At 44.6% G+C, this 26,842-nt stretch overlaps 1 protein-coding gene across 2 annotated transcripts in view; it reads right to left on the bottom strand.

Moving 5' to 3' along the window:
• olf413 overlaps positions 1-21,499 on the bottom strand; it is a 111,613-nt gene extending 90,114 nt beyond the window's left edge. For both annotated transcript variants that reach the window (NM_001275275.1, NM_168948.5), the window contains exon 1: positions 20,780-21,499. The gene's annotated coding sequence lies outside the window, so the exon portion shown is untranslated. The remainder of the gene's footprint in view (positions 1-20,779) is intronic.
• Between the last annotated feature and the right edge of the window lie 5,343 nt (positions 21,500-26,842).

Here is a 26,842-nt window from a genome sequence, read left to right as displayed (position 1 = left end):
TAGGGTGGTCTCCGGACCACCTTTCCGACATTGGTTCCCGCGCCCCTCTTGGTCAGTGGGTCCGGGCTGCAGCGGTTCTGGGTTCTGGACTTCTGTCTTGGCCTTTTGGGCTGTTCGGATGTGTGCAACGAACCAACATAAAAAGTTATGAGTGTCTTGTGAGTTTTGTGCCAAAGTGCGGTTTGTAAGTTCGGCCCACCCCACAACAGCACACCACACCACAGCACTCCGCCCCTCGGCGGGACTACCTGCAACTTCTGGCTTTTACCTCTGCCTCTTTTTGCTACTTGTTCAAAATTTATGCGGTAAATTCTTAGCGCGCACTTTATGTTCGAAGCAAAAGTTAGGGCTACGTGTAGGATCCTCGGCGTACTCACTCCACTCCACTTCACTCCACTCCACTCCGAACCTTCCGCCCGGTGGCCACAAAACTATGCCAAGTGTCTGCGAGACTCGGTTTCGGCAAACTCTGGGCCTCTAGAGCGGATTCGGAGGCTCTCGTAGCAAGGTGATAAATTCCAAGACCAGGTTACCCAGGAAATGGGAGTGAGATACGACATCAGAATGGCTTTAAAGGTCCACGAGTATTGAGAATTCCCTTCCGAACGGTCAGATCTTGCGGAGGTTTAACTGCCACTTTGCACGATCTTTAATTGTACGTTCTTAAAACTTATATGATTCATCAACTTTTGTAGTTCCATTAATAATAAGGAGTGTAAATACACAGCTCACATTAATAAAATGCCTGTTCCCTTTGACCCCAAACAAGAAAATGTATTAGATTTCAATTTATTCTGTAAGTGAAATTAATCGGTATTGACCACTCCATTTAATGCATTTCCCCTTCTTATTGAAACACTTAATTGAATGCACTCAGTGCCCCCTCGCATTTTCTGCAACCGCCCACTTTGCGTGGATATCCTGTCCCTTCTTTCTGCCAATTTTCACCTCCACCTCGACGTCCTCCTCTTCCTTGCTGTCTGTTAAGTGCCGCGACTCAAATATTATTAAAGTTTTTGGTGCGTTTCAGCGTGAAATTGATTTTCATACGCCTGCTCGGCCACAATCAAATTGCCGAAGCATGCACACGTTTAATAGCAAAAAAAAAAGAGATATGTATGTATTTCAGCTGTGTACAGTGCACATACGTACAGCGCATACCCTGTAGTTGCGGGGCTGTTTGTTTTTAATTTAATAAGTGCTGCATCCACCCACGGCATTCAAATACCCGTACCCGGCTTTGTTTCGGTTCCGCCCGAAACGGATAAGGATGATGGGTCGCTCCTCCCGAATGCAAGTCACATTCTCGATTGCCAATCAGCGTACAATTGAAGCAGCATTAATATGAAAAGGCCGCGCAAAAAAGCAACATTGTAGGGAGGAAAAAAGTAAGTTGACATTTTAAAAATATTACAACAACTTTTTGAGGCTGGCGAGTTGTAAATAACAAACATAGAGATTTGATTTTCATGCACGAATACGCCGGCGTCGAAAGACGTTTGGGGTATCTGATAGGTGGGTTAGTTAAGCGGAGCGTGCATGTGGTGTAGGTGCAGATTTATGGAAAAGGTCCGAGTAGGTAAATGGGCAAGGATTGTTACTCGAACTAACCAGCTGAGGAATTTTAAAAGCAAAAAAATTAAGGAATATGCTCACTCCAAGCATAAAAAAGAGCTAACGGGGGAAATCATTAATGACTTCCTCTTCCTTCCCAGAAGAGCCATTCTCATCGTTTCTTCCGTAGGCCATAACCATTTCCACTCCAGGAAATCAGCCATAAGACTCAAAAAACCGAATTGGGCAGACCAAAGTTTTATATTCTCCCAAACTAACCCCTCAAATCGAAAAAATCCCTTCAATACCAGACGCCGGATAAATGAAACTAGCACAATTGTTTTTCTCAACCCGAATTTCGGTGAATTCAGAGCTCGCTGCAAACATGCAAATGTCTAAGCCGCCTCCCTCTGTCCATTTTTCCCTTCACTAGTCAAAACTAAATGCACAAAACTAATGCCATTAATTCCAGTAGACAAAATCTAAATAGAGAGAGTCGGAGAAGAGTTCGCTATGCCTTTGGCTGCTATAATTGACCCACATCATTAGCCAAAAGGAAATGAGCTGCTGCCGCTGTGTTGAGCTTCAAAAACGGGGAGCAAGGACTCCACAGCTCCACAGCACAGCACAAACTCCAGCAACGAATTACTCGGCGGAAAAGAGAAATGAAAATGGGGCACGGCATAGAGGAAAACTTTAACGCTGGAAAAAATTGTATTTTGCCATACTTCAAATGAAATTATCTGCACTTTGAATAGAGGTGCGGGGCACTGCAGCTTGTTGTGTGCAGCTGTTGAAAGGGGGTCATGTGCAGCTGGTGCCCCTTAACTCCTTGAAACCCCAACCCAGGCCCTTTATGGCAGCAGTTCACGCACTCTGCCAATTTGCAGGGGCCAGAGGAACAAAAAATGAGGAGCAAGGATGGCTCCTGCTGAAGCTCGCCGCTGTTTACACAGTCCGCCAGGACACCTAACCCACAGCCCCTGGAAAGGCTCCCTCCATGTCCACCCTCCGGCAGGCAGAGCACTGTAAACTGTGATCAGGCAGCCGGAGCAGAAGAATCCCCAATGCTTTATGTGTTGTCCTTGCCTTGGCAGCTCCTTGCCACCCTAGCAAAGCCCCTCAAATCCCCGCGCCTGCACAAACACAACCAAATTACTTTGCATAACCATGCAGCTCCAATGGTCGGGTGTGCATGTGAGTGTGCTTTATAAAGTAAAACAATCCTGGCGAAAACGAGAAACTTGGGACTTCATGATGGGGCACTTAAACTAGTTCAAAATTTTGCTGCTGCTTCGTCAACGGCTTTCTTTTCGCCGCCTTTGCTATCATGTCAACCGAGGGCACATACAGGAGGGTCCGTGCAAATAAAAACACATATTTCTATATATATATGTATGTACAGTGGTTAGGGTTTGAGGAGAGGACACCTCCATGCGGGTCATGCGAGTAGGGTGTTTGTGTTTTGTTTATGCTCTGGGTTGGTGCGAGCACGAGCATTTTATATTCCAGGACACTGGGCGAACTATACTTTGCTTTATGACACCCCAAAGTACACAGTGTCTGCTGCAAGTACACACACGCCGCACCACAGACTGCACTCCAAAACTATCCTGCTGCGTCTGGCTTCGATTTATGTTGACCTTACTCTTGAGGCTTGAAGCTTCAAGCATGAGTCCCTTCAGAAGTTCACTGCCAGGCTGCCTTGGATCCTTCAGCCAAGGCTGATGATGATCACACAGCTGGAACCGCTGCGGGATCTCTGAACCTATCCCCTTAGCCGGTAAAAAACCTCCAACCGCCTAACCAATTATAAGTTCAGAACTTTCCGCTAGCATAATTCCGTCCAGTTCGCTGGGTATTTTCACTTGGGTGCTCCTGCCAACACCTTTGCTCGAGCTCGGGTTGGAAACCCTAGTTTTTCTAGCCCTAACCCCCAGCTGCGAGACCGCCGCTCCATGACCGACACTATTTGTATGCAAACCTCGGAGTTCTTAAGTCAGGGGTAGCACTCCCACAGCCCCTGCCCTTCTGCTGAGAACCGAACCCTGCTCTCCGCAGCATCCCCTTGACACCCAGAAAGAATACACCAAGACGCTCTGCTGTTGCATCCATCACTTTTTCCCCCGAACTTGCCTTTAATGTAATTTTGTTGCATTTTTATTTATTTATTATGGAGTCACCTCCACCAGAATCCAGAATCCCGCTTCGCGTCCTGCTGTTGCAAGTGCTTCGCTGCAGCGTTCGCACGGGTACTTTGTTTGACACTTTATTTATATTTAAATTTGTACCTCAAAGGGTGTTTAGTTTCGCCTCTAGCTTAACTTATTTTCCATGGTCGGAAAAGTTTTTTTTTTTTTGCCTGCGGGCAAGAAATATTGTCCTGCCAGGTGAGATAACTTGTTGTCGGCACAGAAAAGAGACAAAACTGATTGTCGAAGGCAGCATCTAATGGCTACCAAGCTTCCTTCTGTGGCCGGCCCAGTCCATCCAAGTTTTCGGTCAGACTTCCTGCTCGATATTCAAAGGGCTTCGCCCCTTTACTCCGGCTAAGTTGGAACAAAGTTTTAATCAAGAGCAGTTCAGCTTACACCGAGCACTCACAGTTGGTTGGCTCAGGCATTTGTACCCAATCCACTCGCAGCTACTAATTTCTAGCCAAACGGGGATCCCTTCTGACACTCATTGTCATAGGAGGTCCGCTGAGTTTGCCGTTTCATAAACTTTAATCGAAATGTTTTACTTCCGTCAGCGTTCTCTCCCCGGGATGGGGAAAAACTTTCACCACTTGCCAACCTGGGAGTGGAGTGTCTGTCACCTCATGGATCCCCAACTTTCCCACTCTCCTCGAAGTCTCCAGCTCGCCTGGTGCTTTTTCACTATTTATCATTGTCAACTTGAGTGCGACGTTTGGCGCTGCTGTTGATGCCGATGTCGGGATGTTCGGATGCTGGGTTGCTGGGATGTGGATGCTCGGTTGGGAGCTGAATGCTGGAACTGGCAACTGGTAACTAGTAGCTGATGCCAGCGACGCTCGCCCGCTCCGTTGATTTATCTCTCTGCTAAGCAGATGTAACATTATACGCCACAAATACATCCGCCGCCGTCCGCTGACAACTCTAGGCAGGATGGAGGGCAACGTCGCATGCCCAGGGGTACAATATTTCGTATATTGTCAAATGGGCGAAGGAGAAACCCGAAAATACCGAAAACTCATTCGACTGGACCCAATGGTCAAAGTTTTCGAGCTCTGCGGAGGTTCATCGGGGCTGGGAAGATAGTGGCCGAGGAATCCCTCCCAGGATGTGGCTACCTGGAAGGTTGAGAGGCTTCGACGGAACCAGTGATATTTTATGTTTTTCGAACCACGATTGTAGGAAAGGTGAGACATTGAAAACATTTTAGAAGGTCATCCAACTAAGCACCTACATTTGTAAATCAATTTTACTAATACGATCGGGCGTATTTCAGATGTTTTGTATCAACAGGTTATTAGAGCATTACATTTTGCAATTATTCTCATTGAAAGAAATACTTGCACACAAAGGCATCCCTGGTGTTTTCTGACTGCCGGTAGGGCGACCTTCCCGCAAACTGTTGCCAGGGTATCACCGCATTCGCATACCTTAGCCAATTCCCCCGAAGCTTTAACATTCTATTTATCTCTCACTGGTGCTTAAATTTTTTAACAATTGCCGCCAGCTTTAGCAGCGCAAATATTTTGGGCCAAACCAAGCAAAAAGGCAAACTACGAAAGAGAAGCAGCGAAATAAAAATAAAAACTTCCCAGCAAAGCGTCGGCAGGTCAAAACCTGGGCACGGCCTGGCCAAAAAGAGACTGTCTGCCGGCCGCCGGAGACCCGAAAGATTCCATTCCAGGGACTCGGACTGCAGACAGGCCAGAGACTCCCCCAGCAACGTTGTTGCTATTATATTTATTATTATTTTGCGATTCAAACGAAGTGATATAAATGTGTCACGTTTTGCGAGTTCACACATAGTCCACACCGCTCCGCCCGGCTCCACTGGTCCTCCTCCTCCTCCTACTCCTTCTGGTGGCAAGATCTGCAGATCCACAGACACCGCATCGGGCCGTACAGGTAACAGCAACAACAATCAGCTAACACCAACACCAACGCCTCCTTTTGTCTTCCAGGCCAGCCCCTCACGCGTTGCCGGCTTTACTCTGATTTTGGCTACCCTTTAACAGAGAGTATTATAGTTCGATCAACGACTTGGCTTGCTTTCAATAAGTAAGGTCGTACAAAATTTAAATTTGAAGTGGCAGCCAAATGGATGTCCCATGTTCATAAGCCCATAAAATCTGTATATTCCAAAGACTGGTACTTATAGTCTATGACTGGTCTGGTTAAGAACTTATTAAAAACTATTCATTAAGGAACTAGCCATTGGTGAGGGTGCTCTAATCGGTGACTACCGAGCTTCAACTTTTGGTTTTCTTGTGCTCTGTTTGGTTTGCTTTTCGTTGGTGGGGTTTTGTTTCTCTTTCCTTTGAAAGCTTGCGCAACAATTTCGTGAGCGCTGGAAGATGATTTGTGTTACGAACTGAACTCGACTCAGCTCTCAACTAACTCGGAACTGGCCGGGACTCTCCACTGGCCATGTGCCCTATCAGATACACGTTCAGCGGGCGTTCCGACCGGTCCCTGTTGCATCCAGCATCCACCAACGACTATCCAGCTTACTGCTTACAGCATAAACCACTGAGCATTGTTCAGCATCCAGAGCTGGACTTAATTCTGTTGTTTTCTTGGCTTTGCATTGTTCTGGCTGCAGGCTTCAAGTGGACTGGCTTCTTTGCATTATTCCTGGCCCGGCCCGGTCCGGTCAGGTCCGCAGCCGAGTGGTATCAGTTACTGCTGATCAGCATTAGCACCTCTGGTGAAGGCCTCGCCTCGTGAATTGCTTGTACGTGTTGGTTATGAGGAAAAGGCTATTGTGCATCCATAACATACACGAGTTGGGGCCATCATCGTCTTCATGCGCACGGTGGTGTGCGAAAATTATGTGCCATCGATGGAGAATGTGCTGGCATGGCCATGGAGGCGGGCAGGAATGCGGGGGATCTATCTTCCTCTCAGGTGCCGAGCTGGAAACCTAATTTGAGCCAGGCATGTGGCCAGGGCTCCGATTGATCCATGTGTGCCAGACACCGACGCGAACTGCATCTAATTTGTGATAATCTGTGGGAAGAACACCGACAGACTCCAATTGCAATCGGACTAGGCCAATTGTGGGAAGCTTTCCAAAGAGGCCGGAGATTCACTCAACGCCTGCGTTGGATGCAGAGGAGGCTAGATGGGGAGCATCAACACCTTGTTCGGCCTAATTATAATTATATAATGAAATGATTGCCAAAGAAATAACATATGTATAGTGGTGTAATTCAATGGAAATGAGTTGATTGCTGCTCGGATTGCTAGTTATGAAATGAGGAAAGTATTAGTGGGCATTGACTTAAGAGATATGAGGATCGAATCGGATCGGATTATGGGGAGTAGCGGAATGCCTTAATTAGATTATTAGTGTATTGTTGAGGGGCATAACTATTATACAATGTCGCTATGCACATTGTATCTTACGTTATCTTCTTATGGAAACCCCAGAGCATTTCACTTTTTATTCGTTCGCTTTATTTATAAATTGGTTACATACTTGTATATTCTCTTGGCTACCCTTCCCAACCTGCTTATGTTCTCTGTAAGCTTTCCCCTTCGCTCGTTCAAATCCAATTCGAATTCAGTCAAAATGTGTTTAAACGAATGAACCCACATGCATCCCATTATAATTGAGCTTAACTCAGCTTCGCCACCCCCTTTTGGGTGGAACCAGTTGCCTTGGAAAGCAGACAACCGCAGCCCAATCAACTTTCCTGCTGCGAACCCCATCACACTAATTGTATGTCCTGGGTTGACTTTGCCAGGAGTTTTCAATTCCAACCCTTTTCCCTTTTCGGCCTACCTGTCGTTTGTTTTGTGATGCAAATCTTTTCGCTTTCATCTGCTTGTTATAAATCGAAGGCTATTAACCAAAAAAAAAAAGGGATGACTGGAGGAACGCTGGAGGAAGCAGCTCGAATTTCTATGCCAACGGAGCACCCCTCCATCACCTTTAGTGGCATGTGTGTGCTTGTATTATTTGCATTTGAATCATTCGTTTGTGCGAAATCAGATTAAATCGCATAATCGAATCTGATGTTTAGTGTGTGGGGCCATTCTACATATGAAAAAAACGATGACAAAGAGCTGATGCAGCCGCAGGAGCAACCAATCAGACGGACAGCAGCGCAGGAAAAGCGGAAGAAAATATGTATGTATTGTATAAAAATCAATAGGGAACGGAGGCATTGAAAATCCTATGCACATAAACCCGGGCACGTACAAAACGATTCTGGCTCCAAAAAACAAAAAAAAAAAAAAAAACCCCAAGACCCCAAAAGGTGGGGAGCGGTGAAAAGGAAAAGGGAAAGGGAAAAGCAACCGCAGAAGCTCCCAAAGTTATACCAGACACATGCGGCGGGAAAATACTTTTCAAAGTGAATCAACAAAGTCGGAAAGTCGGGGAAAGGGTTCGGGCTGAGCTCCTGTTGAATCCGATGGCAAATGCCAGAAATCTTTTTGTCTCAGCTGATCAAAAACAGAAACAAAGTAAGGCGAGATGCACGCAGAAGTTGGCTTGTTGAAAATTCAAATTAACTCGATCATAAAAGCCAAGATGAGTCCCGTTCGAACCCACTTCCTTGGCCAGCTTCAGCTTCTCCACCCAATCCCCAGCTCATCCTTGTTTGCCTTACACTGTACGCTACATTTTAACTTCAAATTAAGTTTGTGTGCACGTAGCAAACACAACAACAACAAAAACAACCACAAAACCTGGGGCTTAGAGGGAGGAAAACCTTTTTGCCTTTGATTTTCTATTTCTTTTTGGCCTGGCTTGCACTTTTTTTTACCGCCTCAAGTGCCCTCAAACAGCATTCGACTTCGTTCGTCTTCGCTTTGGTCGTCTTGGTTTCTGTGAAAATAGTTCGTTAGCCTTTCCAAAAAAAAGAAAAACTAAATTGTGCCCTCCCCCACCACCGCCCCAATCGATTGCCATTCAAAAAAGGGCACAAGACTTTCGGAGTCAGTGTGTGGGTGATTGGTTTTGAGCGAACCAAATTATTGGCATTTATTTCTCGTTTTGACTTTGTGAGCGTCACAACTGAACCAACCATCTAATGCGCTTACAGGGGTGGCGGAAAGGAGAGGAGAAGGGGAAACGACTCGGGGCCCGGGGTCCAATATTAATGCCGCCTAATTAGCAGCCTCAATGCACTAAGACTACAAAAGCAGGCAAAAACCAGCAAAAGCAGCCAAAATCAGCAGCCAGAAGAACGAAGTTGTCAAGGGAGAGAGCGGCGAACGAAACGAAAGTTTTGGCAAATTGAAAATGCGCAAAATGACTTTGACCAAATCCCCGGTGCCAATTGGCAAGTTACAAAAGCCGAGCTGGCCGGGGGCCGCGGGGTGGGTGGGAAATGCTGAATGAGCGGAAAGTGGCACAGGGAAATGCTTTGCAGAAGCGGTGAAAATGGCACAAAGCGGGAAATAGTGAGGTTGCTGAAAAGTGGGTTGCATCTCGCTTTATATTTTGCGATATTAAGATATTTTGTGCATCTAAAAACATTTTTTTAAATAGCTAAATGTCAGCTGCCTACACCTTACTCTGCTCAAGAATCAAAACAATGGAAAATCATTTAGTTTTTGCGATCGAATCATACCAGTTCCATCGTGATTTGCCAACTTGCTCTTTTCCAATTATCTTGAGCTCGAGCTAATCCCAAATTCCATTAACACTGGAATTGAAACATCGAAAAGAGCAAGCAGTCGGCGATCTACATTTATGACATTTCGATTGTTCACCGAACCGATGATTTGCCGGCTCACGGAATGACCCAGCAGATCCTGTGATAGGCCTTGTCAAACCCCATGTCAGTGGCATAATACCCGCTCTGAAACCGGCAATTCTGTCACTCCGAATATGTAGCAAATCCGAGCCCGAACCCATCCGATCCCAAGCCAAGCAATGCCTTCCATTGAAGCATCTACATCCAGCTTAGCATCCATCCCCTGAGAACATTTGCGAGATTCACCCCTCCCCTAGCCATTGTGGCAGATCCTCAGCTGCTGCTGGCATTGTTCTCTACTTTTTTTTTTTTTGTTCAATTTAAATGATTTAACATAAAGCGAAAAGGTAGAACTGAGCAGACACACAGGAACACCCCTCAGCCGATGCTATTGTTGCTTCTTTAGCCTTATAAGTGCGATTCTCCGACTCCTTGCAACACGCGGCCAGAAAACTTTAACAACCAACAACAACAACCAGGCAGCGAGAAGGCAGCGAACGAACGAACGCGCGCAAATAATTTCAATCGTCGTGAATCATGAATAATTCAAAATCATCATTACCAACACCTTTTGAGCCGGGCCTGGGAAACAGGGTAGCGGACCGCCGACGGGGGGCTGGGGCGGCACGCGGAGTGTTGCCCAAAATGTTCACACTTCCCAGAGGCTGGCAAGCTGGCAAACAACAACTTTTGCTCAATCTGCAGTCAGCGCTTCGAGTGGACAATGGGGGTGGGCACTCATGGCGGCGGGGTGAGCGTGGTTAAGGGGGAGGCGGAGGGGTTTAGGGCAGACTGAGAAGATGCCGCTCAAGTGCTAAAGTGAGGCGGATTACCAAACCAGCAAAAGCAAAAGCTATAGCAACCACCAAAGCATCCACTACTTGTGCAGCAGCCAAAAAACAGAAACAACAACTGCAAAAAAATACGCAGGGAGAGGAAATCACTCAAGACCGAAATAGGTAAATACCCTAAGTAAAAGTCTTGGCAAGAGGAAACATAAAATTTTACAAAAGAATAACCAAAGAGAAATGCTATTAATCAGGAAAAATTTGTCTATAAATAAGTTGTAAAATATAAAACAGGCAGTTATTTACAAAAGCAAACACTATGATGAAATCATAATATAAATTAGGTGATTCATAATATAATATATAAAATAGAAAATTATTTGGAGGCAGTGAAAATAAAAATACCATTTGTAATTATTATATAGTCATCCTCCACATTAACTCTGCATCTGATTTCTTTGGCTCAAATCAAAGTACCTTAAGCCAGGGTATGGAAAACAGTAACAGCGAATACCAGAAAACACCTCCGCCCCCTTGGCACGCCTGCTGCCGCTGTTGTTGCTCCGCCGTCTATTGTATTCCATCGTCGAAATATGAGGCACGACTCTGGCATTAAACTTCAAAATAAAAAAGATACGAAAATAAAACGACCGCTGCAAAATGCCAAAATGCAGCCGTGTCGAGGACTCTGGTGTTGGCCAGGCCAAGAACAATAAAATGGGCACAACACCAGCGTCGTCGAAAAAATCAAGAAGACAAGAGGAACAAAAAGATAAGCATACGGACCACGAGCGATGGGCGCTGCCGAGGATGAGGATAGTTGGTGGCTCGAGGATGGGGATGGAGCAGTCACTTCAGACATGGGATGTGCAAGTGTTGGCCAAGAAATAAAAGTTGCTGACCTTAAGCCAAGTCTTAGGTCTTTGTCTTTGTCTATGCAGCCGGAGTAAAGTTGCATTTATATTTTTTTTTATTTTTTTAAGGATATGAGGCAAATACCGAAAGTTAGTACTGCAGCTGTGGGTGCAACGGGTTGGTGCGGAGAGGGGTTTTGTAGCAAGCTGCAGTGGCAGCTGTTTAATAAGTTCAAGCAATTAAAAGTGTTTTCAGAGGTTAAGAGGAACAGGAGGTGCTTCGTAGCGAAACTTCTGCTGGTCGTAGACATTAATGGGTGCATAAAACTGAAGTGGCGTAGAAGGTGGGTCGAGCTGGGCTTTGGCGTTGGCTTAACGATGTGAGGATCATAAATGCGGGTTAATGATGCCGCCACTTTGACTGCACGAGAGTGGTTCGGTTTCCTTCCAATCTGGAGGGCCAGATGGTTGATGAATAGGTTCGAGGGCTGAGGCTGCTAAACACGATCCATTAAGACCCTAAACGTCCTTCAGTCAGTCCATTCGCAAAATTCCAAGGCTTCCCCACTTAGCGTTAAGAACAAATTGCAGACTTACTTTTCGTTTCAAAATATCAAGCCCAGAGTGCGGTACGGACATTAAAAGTGCCTTGAACAAAATCCTGCATCAATTTGGGTCATTAAAGTTGCGAGGAACACAAAAAACTTTGCCGCCAAATGCAGCCATTAAAACTGCCAAACAAAATCATTTCCAATGGCGAGCCAGCGAAGGCAACAGCAATCCACTATTAAAAGAGGTGGAAGCGTAAAAAGTGCACACCAAATCAAACATAAAATTAAATTAATGGCCTAAACACTCACCCCCAGCATTGATTGGCAGAAAAAAAGGTTCAGATTCGGGGCATTAAAATTATGGTACAAAGTTGGGAAATATTTCTTTAAGCTCTCTGATATTTATATACATATATAAATTGGATGTTTACGACGATATTTTCCCGATGTTTGTTTATGGCCGGACTTTTATGTGGCCAGCTGCCGCAGGGCTGAGACCCTCCTTCCAGCAACCCACCAGTCGAAGATAAACGTTCCATCGCTAATTTGAGTCTTTGTCACGTCTTACCATATGGAAATATTATTTGTAAATACTTTTATGTTCCGTACGTGACCAGGACGGGGGTTCCGGAGTTCCAGACTCCGGACGCATGTGAGTGAGGAGCGTGCGGATCGCGGGTCAGTTCATAGAGTGCGTAAAAAGCTGCCCGGAGACACCGAACCGAGCTCCATGCGAGTTCGACTTTGTTTTTTATTGTGGCGACGAAATCAAATAAAGCGCTGTGAGTGGGTGAGGACGAAGAAAAAATCCTCCTGCCTTCCGCCTTCATGCACAAGTATGAAAAATGTATATTGCAAATTTGGCAAACGCAAATCCCTCGAAGAGGCAGAAATGTCATCGTAAAATTGCCAGACGGCTTAGCGATGGCAACGAACGAATAAATAAAAATTATTTCCAGATGACATATCAACGCGACTCGCTCGCTGCTGACACCTTAAAACCCAAATGCGCTTATAATACAAAATGTTGCGTGTGCCCCGAGGAGCCAAATCCTCGAGAAAGGGAACCAAAATCCAGACCGGTACCAATTGAAACGTTGAAGAAATTACAAAACTGTGCAGACTCGCCGTCACAAATTTCTAAAGATGAGGGCTCCAGGAGCGCGTGAGGAGGCCAGACTTGGACTCGAACCGAAGTGGATGTAGATGAGGATGTGGATGAGGTCGAGCATGAGGACAGGGACAGGAAGAGGGACGCGGAAGAAACGAAGGAAGCGGAGACCGGCGAATCGCAACTGTCAGTTGCCTGGGTCCCCGTCTCAGACGTCAACTTAACGTGAATAATTGTCTAAATCCCAACGACAAACACTTATTGTCCTGGATTAGCAAGCCGCCGTAGAAAGAGACCTGCAGATAGGGATTGAAAGAGAGAGAGAAACAGAGTGATAGGGAGAAGGGAAGAAACCGAGAGGGGTTCGCAGGGGATTCGCACCAGAAGCCCAAGGACTGCGTGTAAAAAATGAGTGGCAAAAACTTTGAAACGTTTTCCCAACATTTTTTTCATGCCACAGACTATTTCAGGGGATAGCAAATGGGTATTTGAGTTAGGCGTTAAAGAAATAACCGCTCGGTAGGTGTGTTGGTTCGTCCTAATGTTGAATATATTAGCTTTTAAAGTAAGAGAGCTCTCATATAAGTAGTACAAAATAAATAAATTCCATCTCATTCAGCATAAACAATTGATCTGATTAGAAAAACGGACAATACCTGTCTGAATTCCAAATGGAATACTCCAGTACCTGTGATATTATCCAATTATAAACTTTAAAGTTCAAGAGCATTCCCTAGCCGTAACCTCTTGCTCCCTGAAGTCAGCTGAGCCGTTTCTATTTGCCTCACTTAGGGTTTTCCCCAGGTGCCAGAGCATTGCAGACTGGTAAGCGTTTTAAATTTAACAAGCCAGCAGCATTTGGTCGGGATATCCACCGTCGGGATAGCGACGAGTACATAACGAAGAAGTTTCAGCGTCATCGCGCTCCAGCTCCTTTCTCTCTTCTGTTTACCTTCTGAATTTCTTTGCGTTCAATTAATTTGCTCACAATTTGGATAGCAAAAGAGCCCCAGACGAAGTATAGCTGGGTACCAGAGGGGCGGGCTTGGATTGGGCAGGAGGTAGGAAATGTGTATATATCTTCATACTCAAAGACAAAAAGCAAACTTTAAGTAGCAAACGCAAAAGTAGCGGGCATGCAAAAGAAAGAGAAACCATAAGGGAGCGGTAGCCGAGAGAACTCAATATGTAAAAAGGCATTGTGGAAAAGTTTCTCCACGAGGAGCCGGGCTGCCTGGCGGATCCCCTGCGGAGGCAAAAGTTACCCAAACTATCCGGAAAAACCCCTTCCCAACCTCAGTTCTGCAGTCCCAGCTGCAGGCGGGTGAGCAACTTCAGCACCAGGTGAGCATCGGCAACTTTTCGATTTTATTGCTGACACGGCAAGTGCGTTTCCAGCCCGAGAATGCATCAGGGTGATAGCAATTGCAACGGCACCAGATACGTGCATGCCCAACTCGAAATTGTAAGACCTTTCCGGTTTTATGTATTAAAAGTAACACTCTATATTTGGCGTTGACTGCTAAAACCCAAAAGTACGTACATGTGCCTAGGTAATAGAGAACCCTATGAGTCGTTTCCGATCACAAGCACAAATAATTATAATAATGTTGAGGTTTTATGTGCATGCATGTCAGGGTGGGGTTCCATGAGAGTATTGTTATTATTTTGAGATACGTTAATTGTAATATACATCGTTGCCCGAACCCTTTTGCAGACTCGATTCATGCTTCATTAACTTTGTTCCCGAAATTTCTTAATTAAAAACGAGTCCACCCGTCATGGATTGCATTTAATCCAAACAAGCCCGGCAATCCGAATTCGTTTACAATTGCCAGTTGGCTGCGAAGGATTAGTTTCAGATTTGTTTACCTCTCTAACAAGGAGCACAGGGGTAGCCGTAACCCTGGAGCCGAAACCGGTTATCAGAGTTAGTTTTTCTAGGAGGAGCGGATGGGCCGAACCTACCACGGTCTGACTGATATATGAGCACTCGCACACAGGCAAAGAACTTTTGTACGGTCTATGCAAATCTCGGGCAGAAAGGGACAAAGTTTTTAACACACCGTGCAAAGCCCGGGCTCGGACAAAAAGGATATACGAGATGATATATATGCAAATGCCATTTGAGAGGGTCGCTCGTGCCGTAGGAGTGTGTCCTTTCTGAGGCGACAAGTATCCTCGGCAGCCTGCCCTGCTGCCGGTAATGTCCTTCAAGGCCTACGACGTCCTGGCGAGCTTTTAAAACTTTCTAGCTTGCCGAGGCACAGGCTTTAAGCACAACGAATTTCAATTAATAGCCAGAGACAGACGCACGCAGACACACACTCTATGGCCCGAGAGCCATTTCCTGCCAGTGTCCTTTTGGCCCGCCCATTTCCTGCCGCCCGCCGGCTGACACTAAGCCCAAAGGCTACCATCAGCTCAGCTGTGTGGACCACCAAGTTCACTAAACAATTTATTTTTGCTTTCGATTTTCCAAGCTGTCAGTTCACGCTTAAATGCGCACAGTTCAATTTAAAATGGGTAGCCCAGGACATGCACAAGGATACGCCTCTGTCAGTTGCCGCTGCCTCGGCAGTCTTCTTTCTAAGTATCTGTGTATCTCAGTATCCCAGTAACTGGGTATCTGGGCATCCGTGTAGCCGTGTCTGTATCTGTATCTGTATCTGTGGCCAACTTCGCTGCCTGCAGTCGCATTCGCACTCGCAAACTGGGTTAAGAGGTTGTTATCCTTATGCCGTGTTTTTGAAAATAGGCAACCAACTTGGTGGCCCGGACCCGCCTGGTGGCCTGTTTGTGATGCCACCGGCTCATATCCGCTGCAGACACACGAAACATCCCGGCTGCCAAACCGCAGAGGGAGACAGAAATAAAGCGAAAGAGAGGCCAGACTCCCTGATGATCACAAGGATTCCTCATCCCGCCGTGGATGGTGGTGATGATGATGATGATGATGAAATTATGAGCGCAAAAGCATTTGCATTCATTATGTATGATTTTTTCCGTATTCCTGAGCTGGAATGTTGCTCTAGAAATTAAACTAACGCCGCTCGTTAGTCTCAGTCGGAGCTCCGGATGGGGTCTTATATGGATATGCGGGCGGGCTTTAAGGGGCTGGCGGCTTAAATGCAATTCCACAAAGCGTTAATGGATTTTTTCGCATTTCTTTTGCAATTTATTAGTATATACTCTTTGTAATGAGATGCGTACGATGCGTGCTGAGGTCTCTGTCTAAATGCGCTCGTAGCAGGGGCACTCAATTTAATGCGTGGATTAATTAACAAGAACGGGTTGGCAAATAATTCAACTCAAAACTATCTGTGAACGATAATATACAATTGTTTACTTAAGGAAATAAAAACAGCTCTGTAAGTTTTTAAACTGCCTTTAGATAAGCCTGAAAGCCTGCGAACTGAGCTACTCATAGAATTGCTTCATTCTTTTCGTATTAAATGACATTCTTTTACAAAAATGAAGGTATGGGAATGTAAAATTTATTACTTTATTATCGGCTGCCCATTGTTGATATCTTCCTTTTTGTGCGTTAAATACATTTAAATTCTAAATTCCTTAGCCAACTTCTTACAAAGGATGCTTTTTACTTGGGAAACTGGTAGCAGTAGGGCCACTTTTTCTTGTGCTAAATGATTACACTTAACTAGATTTGCATATATTTAAACATTTCCTTATGCGCACGCAACACGAATTGTGTGCACGTGGTTCTCGGCACTCGCTTCACCGCCTGTGTCCTGTGCACAAAAGGATTATTAAGGAGCTTCATATGTAAATGAAAACCAAATGCACACGACGTCGCCAACAACGACAGAAGGACGGTCGAGACGGAGAGTGAGACAGATAACCTGGAAGCCACAGTTTGGCAAACACAGGCGGCAGGAGCCGCTTTAGCTCCAGCTTCATCTCCATCTCCAGCTCCAGCCTCAGCTCAGAGCCAGACAATGTTTGTACTGGGATCCAGAGGGGATCCCGGCTTCTGCAGAGCCAGGACGATAGAGTGTGCGTGTGTGGGGTGGGGCTTGGTGGGGTGGCTACCTTTCGGGCTCGGCTAGAAAGTAGGTGAAAGCCAGAGGCAGACGGAAAGCCAAGTGGAGAGCCCGCACCCGTTCGCTCGCTCGTTCGTTCGTTGGCCCGTAATTTATGCCTAAGATAAAGTCCTTGAATAAATACATGGAAAATCCTTTGAAATTGAAATTAAATACGAATATCATCTTTTTTTATACATACATATGAGAGTGAGACAGAAGCGGCTAAGGACGCCACTGCGACTGAGTCGGAGGCCCAGAGAAATGCAGACAAAAGGCGAACGGGAAATGAAATTAACATTTGAGTGCGCTTTCCCAAAATTAAACCAGACTTCCCAAGAATCGAGATGAGGGGCGTCCGACTAGGAGGGCACACACACGTATTTATTTATTGAAGCTTCTTTGGGGTTTTAGATATGTGAGCCATCTTATTTAGCATTTTTGGCATTTCCCGCTTCCCCATCGCTTGCTTTGCTATGCTGGGCTAAAATTCTCATAGATTGTGTGGCAAAACATTTTTCTTATCCATTTGCCATATGAAATTAATTTTACAGTCAGCAGGCAGAGCTCATGTGCAGCTTTGAGAGGAAAATGAGCAGAGAAACCATTTAGGGAGAATTTATTTTAAAGGGGGGAGACGTTTGTGCTTGTGGTTACCTCTGGAAAATTGCAGGGAAATTGGAAAAGCTCGCAGAAGCCAGAAAATAAGCCACAGTCTAAGGCACTTGGGAGACAGACTGACTTTAAATCGCACTTAAAAAGTAATAAATGGCTGAGTGAATTGCTGGCTAAAATTTAATTTCCAGGAAGCTTTTCAACTGTTGCATACTTCGGCGCCAGTCCATTTTATCTGCTCGCATCCTTTTCTTCAAACTTCAATTCCCATTTGTATTCCCATTTTTGCAAATAAAGTTATTTTAGCTCTGGGCCTTGCCATTCACAATTCAAATTCTCGTTGCCCTCAGTTCGGTTGTGATTTGATCGCATCTCTGGCCTTGGATTTCCTCTGGGTATTACATATTAACAATCCTTTTTGTACTCGGCCGGGATACAGTTTAAAACTGCTTTTCATTAAAATTAATATTAATTTTACCTGAACGAACATACAGATTTAAATTGCAATTCCACAGCCGAAATATCCCATTGAAGTGGCAGTTGTTGCAATTGCTGCAGTTTTGCTGCTTTGGCCAATTGGCTCATATAAATTGCATCGCATTTTTGCAGCCCCCCTTTGGCAAAGTTTTAATATTGGAAAAACAAACATATTGCCGCTTCCCTGTTATACTTTTGTTATTGCATTTTGAATGTGCGGTCGGGTTGGGCATAGAAAAGCAAAGCACAAAAATTAATTATGAAACATTGTTGGAAATTGTGTAAATATGTATCAATGAAAATGCAAGGCAAACAAAGCATTCTATCATCGAGGCATAGATGCTCAACTCAGGTGCTCAACCCAGCCATTTAAATGGGATTTGAAAGTGATTTTCATATCAATGCAACTGTTTACAAACATGGGAAACAGGAATTGAAATATTTTCATAAGAATTACAATATCTCTGGGCCAAATTCCTCTTGACTGGCAACCGAATTCCGGCAAATAAATCCCTGAAATAGCATGGTACATTTTTCACTTACCCCGCCGCGATTCGAGCACTTTTCAGCCGACCCGCAGTGGCAAATGTTAACCAGCATGGAAATTGCATTGAAATTTCGGGTGCGAAAATAGATACATCATAGATTTAGTTACCTAGTCAATTTATGTGCCGCCGATTTTAGTATGCCACCCGAGAGCAAATCAAAACCCATCGAGCAGTGTCTAAAATGTGCAATATGAACTGGGAAACGAGCGGGTAGCGCAACGTGGCCCATAGGCTATATAAATTTCAATCTATCATTTATTTAAGTCCTAGGCCAGCGGCGGAGCAAGAGGAGCTGCGCCGGGACCGAGGCTCTCATTGCCATAAATCCCCATCAGAGATACGCGTATATTTATTTACTGCAGCTCGCCCAGATACAGATACACCATAGTCACCCCCACAGAGGACATCGCCGGGCGACAAAAACTGTAGCCGAAAAATAAAATAGCTCCTACCGCCCGCCGAACGTCCCCTGTTTCATATTTTATTTGGGTTTTATTTGAGCGCCTCTTCTGGTCTTTTTCTAGTTTTCTCCACCGGCTCTGCCGTTGTTCCTTTTTGCTGTGTAAATATTTTGGAAAATGCGTTTTTCTTTACTGCCACTGTTGTATCTTTTCATACACCTCGCTCGTCCTGTGCACACACATTACACACACACGCATAGATACATACATGGAGCGCAATGAAAAAGGATTTTTTGCCGGTTCCCGCCGGGCTGCCAATTTTTATGGTTAAAATATTTGTGTTGCTCTGTTTGGAGCTCGGGAACCTGCTAAAATATTTATGACAAGCGCCGGGGAATACCCGGCATACGATATTTCAATATAGCGAGAATAAAATTCTTAATGTTTGGCTGGTAATTAAAAAAGTCCAATTGAAAGTGGCCCGAGCTGGTCGTGGAGGAGGGTGGCGCTGAACCCTGAAGTGGCGGTCGTAAGTAGCCCAAATGAATTTTTATTGCTGTTCATTAGGCATCGAATCAATCAATTGTGGCATTTCGATTCCAGATCAGATTGGGATCGCATAGGGGTGGCCGCCTAGGCAACGGATGGTTATTGAAAGGGAAACTATTGGCTAAGCCGGAAAGCCCTTCGATAAATGGTCTACATACGTACAGTATACACGTACACTATTGTATTCAATTCTGTGCCGTCGGGGACCTTCGACATTGGCCACAGTATCCCGACAAAACTTTTAATTACCCTCTCTCCGTTCCTTTTCTCGCTCTTTGCTCTCTGGTTGCATTCGGCGCTCGCCTGCATTCGGCAATTCCAATTAAGCTATCATATTCTTGTCTCGGAAACTTTCCCCGAATCAAAACTTGTGGCGCTCCAACCCGTCTTGCCAACGGAACTGGGCTAACGAATATGTTCAATTTGGTTCCTGCTGCCAGCCGAGCACAACAAAAACTTTATCTTTATAATTTCCATATTCCATAAGTTGAACATTTCTCGACAGTCGAACTAGCATAGTGAAACTTCTATTCTGAAACTCGAACAAACGGGTCGCCATCCAAAACTTGGGCTTTTAAATTATACATAGGCTAGTGGTTGGAAAATTTAAGAGCGTAATTGAACCATACTTTTGTATGTCCATTATTAACACACGAGTTTACTAACTCAGCTGATCCAATTGATCACAACAAAATCACCACTTAAAACCTTTGAAAATGTTTTCTATGAACTGTTTTTATTTCCTATGCATTTTTGTCAGATAAGAAAAACGTTAAAATATTTTGTTTATTTAAATTGCATCATTCAACCACAATCTTTCTCCATAGATCCCTTAATGTTTTTGCGAAATACTTTAAAGTTATAGAAGAACGACCGAAATGATGCGCCCTATGAGTTGTGCACCTGCAGCAGTTTTCCCGCTCTAAGTGTGTCACTTTTCCCATTTTCTTTTGTGGCGCAACTGCAGAATGCAAAACGGCAAAAACTCTAAGGAAAAAAGGGAATGCTGATTGAATGGCATTCCAATGAAGTTGATGGATGCATTAAGGGGCTCCCCCGCCACTCCCCACTTCACTCCGTGCGGAGATCACACACACTTGCGCAGGCTAAGTTTTGTGGTAACCGAAAACACACACAAGGCAAGCCCAGAAACAGAATCAAAAACAGGATAGAACAGAACGGAGAAAGGGACAGGGCAACAAAGAAGGCGAGAGGCTGGAGGCTAGAGGAGAGCAAACCTGCATGTGCAAGGCACATATCTGTATAATGGATTGCACTTAACATGCCACACACAGCAACCACAAGTGCCGCCACAGGATCCCCGCCCCGCCCTCACCCCACATCGCATGCCTCTCAGGTAATACATCATTTACGAAACTCACCTGAGAATGGAAGCTGCAGCTATCGGAAAAAGTCTGTCGCTACTGCTGGCGTAATCCCGGCAACGTAACGTCTAATCCCTTTGTTTACGTTTATGGTAATCGTTATCCACACACACACACACACACTCACGCCGACACACAGTCGTATACATAGAGTGCAATTTAAATTTCGGCACACATTACGTGGGCGGCATCGCGTTTCTCATCCGCCCCGTTGCCAATTGTTAAATCCGCAAATCACACACACACAGGCCCGTGCGCGAGCTACGTAAGCCGTAAAGCGGAAGCGTAACGGTTAACGGTTCGCGTCGCGTAACGTTCAGCCAGGCGTCCGTTTAATGTCCTGCAATTGTTGTTGCTGCCAGGATGCCGGCTCAAAAGAGCGAGACGGAGCGATGTGTGTTTTGATTTAATTCGCAAATTATGTGCTGCTTAGTTTGCGGCACCGATTCCGATTTGCATATGAATGGGGCGCACTGTGAAACCGGGCTTATTCTGTAGCTTACAACGTTTTATTTACATATTTTCGCTGGGTGCTTTGAATAGAAGCACTCGCAACGATGCACAATGTTTCACGCACAGTTCTGTCTCGCCTTTTCGTGTTTTCTTTTAAGATTTTGCTTGCCTCGTCGTGACGTGCTAAAAATGCTGACTTGTTTCACTTCTCGGACAAATCGCCCGCCCGTGTACCGCTCGCTGGGAAACTTCGGAAGTAACTGGTTCGCGTTCGACTGTAAAATAAAATACGTCACCTCGGCGGAGAGTCAATAGCAAAGAGAGAGCCGCTCTCTGCGCAGAAAGAGAGCGTTTCTGTTAGCGTTTACATAACTCCAGTTGCTAACAGGGCTTTCCCAACAGCGGCAGGTGCATCTGTTAAGCGCAATTGAAATGCCAGACGGCAATTGAAAGGGTTCAAATGCCATGCACGTAGCCTAATTACCGCAATGTACACAACATTTTTGTGCCGCGCGCCATGCAAATGAACATTACACAAAGGCACTTGTTTTCAGCCACCGGAAGGGGGAGTGGCCAGCGATGAGCTTTATTAATTATACTTTTCGTCTGCTGCTTAGCATGCCACATATGAAAGTCATTCAGGAAATGGAAAAACTAAAAACTTTATGGCTAATGAAGTTATCGATGATGGGTCCGTGGATTCGTGAGAAATCCAACTTTCGTAGCTGTAACGCGGCCTATTTTCCAATCAAACAAAACAACCCGACCACCCGTAGAATTCGACAAGGGACGTTTAATCATAATCAAATTAAAAAATATGCATGTGAGAAATACAAATGGATTTGAATGTTACTACTCAGGTTTGGAGCAATCCTAATCAGAGAATACTTTCCGGGATTATAAAGTGTCTGAAAGACAAGGTATAAAAGAGGTTTATTCTGTGCTGAAATCCCATTCGCAACACGTAAAATTAGTTATCGCCCAACGGGAACTTATTCCGCAAGCAAACAATCATGTTAATAGTCGGCACTCACATTCAACCGTTTAACAGGCCCATAAACTAAGGGCTCGTGTGTTAACAGAAAGTTAGCGCGCATTGAACGGTCCATTAACATTTAAAATAATGACTGTAACGGCCGCTGTTGTCACTGGAGTGGTGCGACGTGTTTCTTGTCCTAGGTTAACATGTAAACAAAGGCACTGTAAAGGCAAACTGTTAAATGATTGAAAAGCGTCTGCTCACAGAAATCGTTATCAATAGCCTCCATTTTTGATATTTTATAAGTAAAAATATATTTATCTAATGATTGAATACGTGAATTTGTAGAATTTTTAAAAACTCGTGTTTTAGAACATTTTTGTGTATAGGATTTAATGCATTGACGCAATTCCTTTGGAGTTGACCCCTCAAAAACGGGTTGTTAACAATATGTAATGCACTGCACCTGTGGGCAATCATTTAGTTTGGGTGAGTAACTCCATACCTTAGCAACGGATTAGGCTGAGCGAAGCCCTAAAACTGCGTGAATTCAACTGTCAACCGCACAATCCTATCAACTCTGTTAGCGAAAACCAGTTTCAATTCAGCCGGCTAACAGTAACAGTGGGGCTAACAGCGAAAGAGAGCATAGCATCTCTTCTCTTTCGACAGCTTCCAGTCATTAACATTCAGGAAAATGCTCTGTTGACAGACAAGATTTCAATGTCACTATTACTGAGAGCAAAATTCAACCAAATGCGCATGGCATGCGAAAGAATTTATTACAGAGTTCAAAACGTTTACGTGTAAAAAAAACTAAAAATTACACTCTGAAAAAATGTACTTTAAATGAATTTATGGTCAATGATGGTCAAGCGAGAAACGCTAAGAGGAACCGTTTGTGAGAATTTTTCTATACATACATTTCCTCATGTTTTTTTTTGGGCTTGATTGAAAACTACTCAAAATTCCTATGAACAAAGCAATAAATTTTAAAGTTCGAGCAGGCTCTGCTTTGTTTATACACCCACACCATTGCATGCCCCATTCGCAACTCATTTTCTGTCGAATTTCCCGCTCTCTCTCGCCATTCGACTCTCTCGTTGTGGGAGGTGGGTGGTGGAAGACTCCAGTGGGTGGCTGCTGAAATGGTACATTAATAAATGAGTGTTATGTGCTTTTTCCTAGTTGACTTCATGACATTCATTCATTCATGGGATCGTCGGAAGCTCGCTCTTCCGATTTCGTTCTTGCTGCCCGAAAAATGTGATTTAAAACGGACTTCTCTTTTGGCGCATCTTTCGAGGCCTTAATTGGGTTTTTTATTAACTAAGCGTAATGATATTTATTATTTATTTACGCGCTGAATTTTGAATTCATTTCGCCTTAATTTATTTACGTCAGCTTTTTCATACTCCATTTTTTCCGACAGCGAGCGCTTGAGCTCTTAAATTATTAATTATTTTCAGTTATTTATTTGTATTTATTTTTTGTCTCACCTTATCCGCACTTTTTCATGTATTGATTTTGCAGTCATTAGTTTCCTCGCTGTTTGTTTTACATTTTATGTGCATTTTTAATTAGCTGACAGCATTGTTGTTTTTGCCCTCCTGCCACTGACTGTTGTTTTTGTTCTTCTCGTTGTCCGCTGACCTTTGACACACTCGTAGAAAAACGTTGACAGTTTATGGCTGGCTTTAATTGCTTCCACCGCCCGCTCGTCAAAGTTAATGTAAATGGCTTGTCAATCAATCAGTTGATGGCCCCGGGATCCCAGATAAATTGTAGATTGAAAGCCCCTTTTTTACCACTGTATCGGGATTAGTCTCGTGACCATGGTCCATTGGTCAAAGGGTGCGAAAGGAGACAAGTTAATGCCCTCGACAAGATATACACATGTTGCTGTTGTTTTGGCAAAACAAAAATATTAACTAGTTGATAATAAGGCAAAAAAAATGTATAGACTTTAGTGAAGAACTTTCAGTGCTTTCAGTGAATGATTTTTTGTAAACTTAAACCCCACTTAATCAAATAGTTCATTGATTCTAGCTCTTTTAAATTCCGAAATTTTAGCGATCTTACAGACGGATAAATATGATTAAAAAGCCCAATTTGGCCAAGCAAACCATAGATTCAATAAATATTCACGAATCACGGAATGAAGCATCGACTGAATTCCTTAATTGCCGAGCCCAGCACTGCCCGTATGTCTCGAAAATCACAGAATCAAAAGATGATGGTGATGATCTTTAATACTGTCTTCAATTTCTCCTGGTATCAACATATTAACTAGATTGAAAGATCACTGCTCCTAAGTGTTCCCTAAAGACCAGGGTCATTAACCCAGCGCATCATCCCTCCCTATAACTCACTCGCGAGGGTCAGTCATCGGGCATCTGTGTGTATTCATAGTATGCACTCAATTCACGCCCTCAGTAGCCTGCTCTCTCGCTCTCCCTCCAAGGGCAGGGCCGCGATCTACCTGTTACCTGTGCAGGTGAGTGAGCGCGCCAATCGGAAGGTTTCTTGGTTGCACCGTCCACTGGGAACAGATTGCCCAGCCATCATTGGTGGATAGTCAGACCGGGGACTTGGATAGTGGATATATGATCTACAAACTCTTTGATTTCTTTTTGATCTATTGATTTTGATTTATTAGTTATTAAAGACTGAGAGTCCCCAACTTTGTTATCAGCACCTCATAGGACTCACCAATCTGTGGATTAGAATGCAACTGAGAAATTTACAGCTATATACAATAATTACCTGAGAGGCAATTTAAAATCACTATAATTAAAAGCTGCCCATAGAGACATACATGCAGACATGCAAACATTCACTTAAACACAATCGTACCGAATTTATTCTCTCGAGAAACGGAAAGTTGGGAACTTTAGCACTTAAATTTCATTTGGCGTTAGTCCAAATTCCATGATGCATTTCCATTAATTTATATAAATTTATGCAATTACTTTTGTTTATTTACTTGACCAGAGACACCGTCCCGCCCTTCCGCTTGCGGTCCCTGTTCGTTCTGTTCGTCCTGTTCAGGACTCGCTTCATATCTCCGCGCCACCACCAACCTGCCCCCACGCCCCTTGTTTGCATTGTGCTCCAGTGCATTGTCCTTGCAAAATATTTGGGTCACTTTTGTTGTCGCTGCTCAGTTTCGGTTGATCGGAGGAGGGGGTGGAACGGGGGCTGGCTCAATTTTTTATTGACTTGGCAGGACCTCAGTTGGTCTCTTTCTCGCAACTCCACTACTCGGTGGCTCTCAATTTAAGTCGCATTGTTGGCGACACATGTTTGACGTGTACAAATTTAATTTAATTTATTAAAATCATTATGTGCACAAAAGCAAAACAGGCGACAGGAATTACCCATGGAATGCCTGACCCCAACAAAGGACCCCATCGGCGCACGAAATGCGGGGCTCGCAACAGGACGACCCAGGACAAGCCAGGACACAACGAAGGAGTGTGCCATTGAATAAGTTTTAATGATGATTGCAGCGGCGTGCTGCAAACCAACGGCAAATAACAAAACGAGGCCAACAAGGATACACTCAAAATCGTTACCCAGATATGTATGTGATTCGAATTCCTGGTATCCATTAAATTTGATTCATATGTAGAAAAGGTAGAAGGTGGAGAGTGTAGAGTAGAATGTAAATGTAGACACATTAGAAATTGTACAATCCTATGAAAGTCTGTAATTGATCAAAATACATATATTAATTATTAAAAGTTTAAAGAGCTTATATTTTACAACATTTTTTGTTTATTTTAGTCAAATTCTCCCACATTAAGTGAAAATCTCTTATATGTAAAATATCAAATACCATATTTATTAGAATTTTCGAAAAATTTCATTTTTTTTTTTTTTTTTGATATAATTGTACTAAAATGCGCCGAAAGGGGTTTCAAATGTCACAGCTACTTCTGGCTAGTGCCCTTGCAGTTCCGAGTCGTAATTGCACCACGCTCCGACTGATCTGACCCCGGTACAGACCTGTACAGGATATCGTAGCGGAGACCGTTGACGAGGACAAATTCGTTGAGGTCGCCTCATAATTCCTGCCAGGCCAGAACCACTAAGAAACCGCATTTAAATTTGTCGCAATTGCGTCAGTGAGGAATACCTGCACAGCAGGTCCGTTGCTCGCTGATCGGGCATCGGGGGTAGGTGGTCGGTGGTGGGGGGTCGTGGGTCGTGGCTCATGAGGTCCAAGGACCTCGACCAGAACGAGGCCAACGGCGACGGTTAGCGACTTGATGGCCAGTCGGGCACTGCAGCCCGATAGACAGACTTTTGTTGTGGGCCGGAACATGCGACCGAATGTCAAGAGAGTTGGCCACAAACAACCTACGTAGATAGTCAACCCTTTCGAGCCAGTCCTCTCGGCCCCTTCCCGCAACGCCGCCCTCGTCGCCGGCCCTTCCAAAGTCCCTCTGTTGCGTCCGTCAGTCGGTGCGTCAATGACAGTCAAATAATTGACAGTAGTTGCGTGTTTGTGTGGCCAATCATCCGCCACAAACACGACGAGCCATCCACACAGCTGCTACCTAAGCCCCCTGCCGTCGCGCCCCTGCCACTACCATGTTATCCTTTCTTCCTCCGGCTCGGAC

The sequence above is a fragment of the Drosophila melanogaster genome, chromosome 3L (genome assembly GCF_000001215.4).
Source record: "Drosophila melanogaster chromosome 3L".
NCBI classification, from domain to species: Eukaryota; Metazoa; Arthropoda; class Insecta; order Diptera; family Drosophilidae; genus Drosophila; species Drosophila melanogaster.
This window is presented reverse-complemented; position numbering and strand designations above follow the sequence as displayed.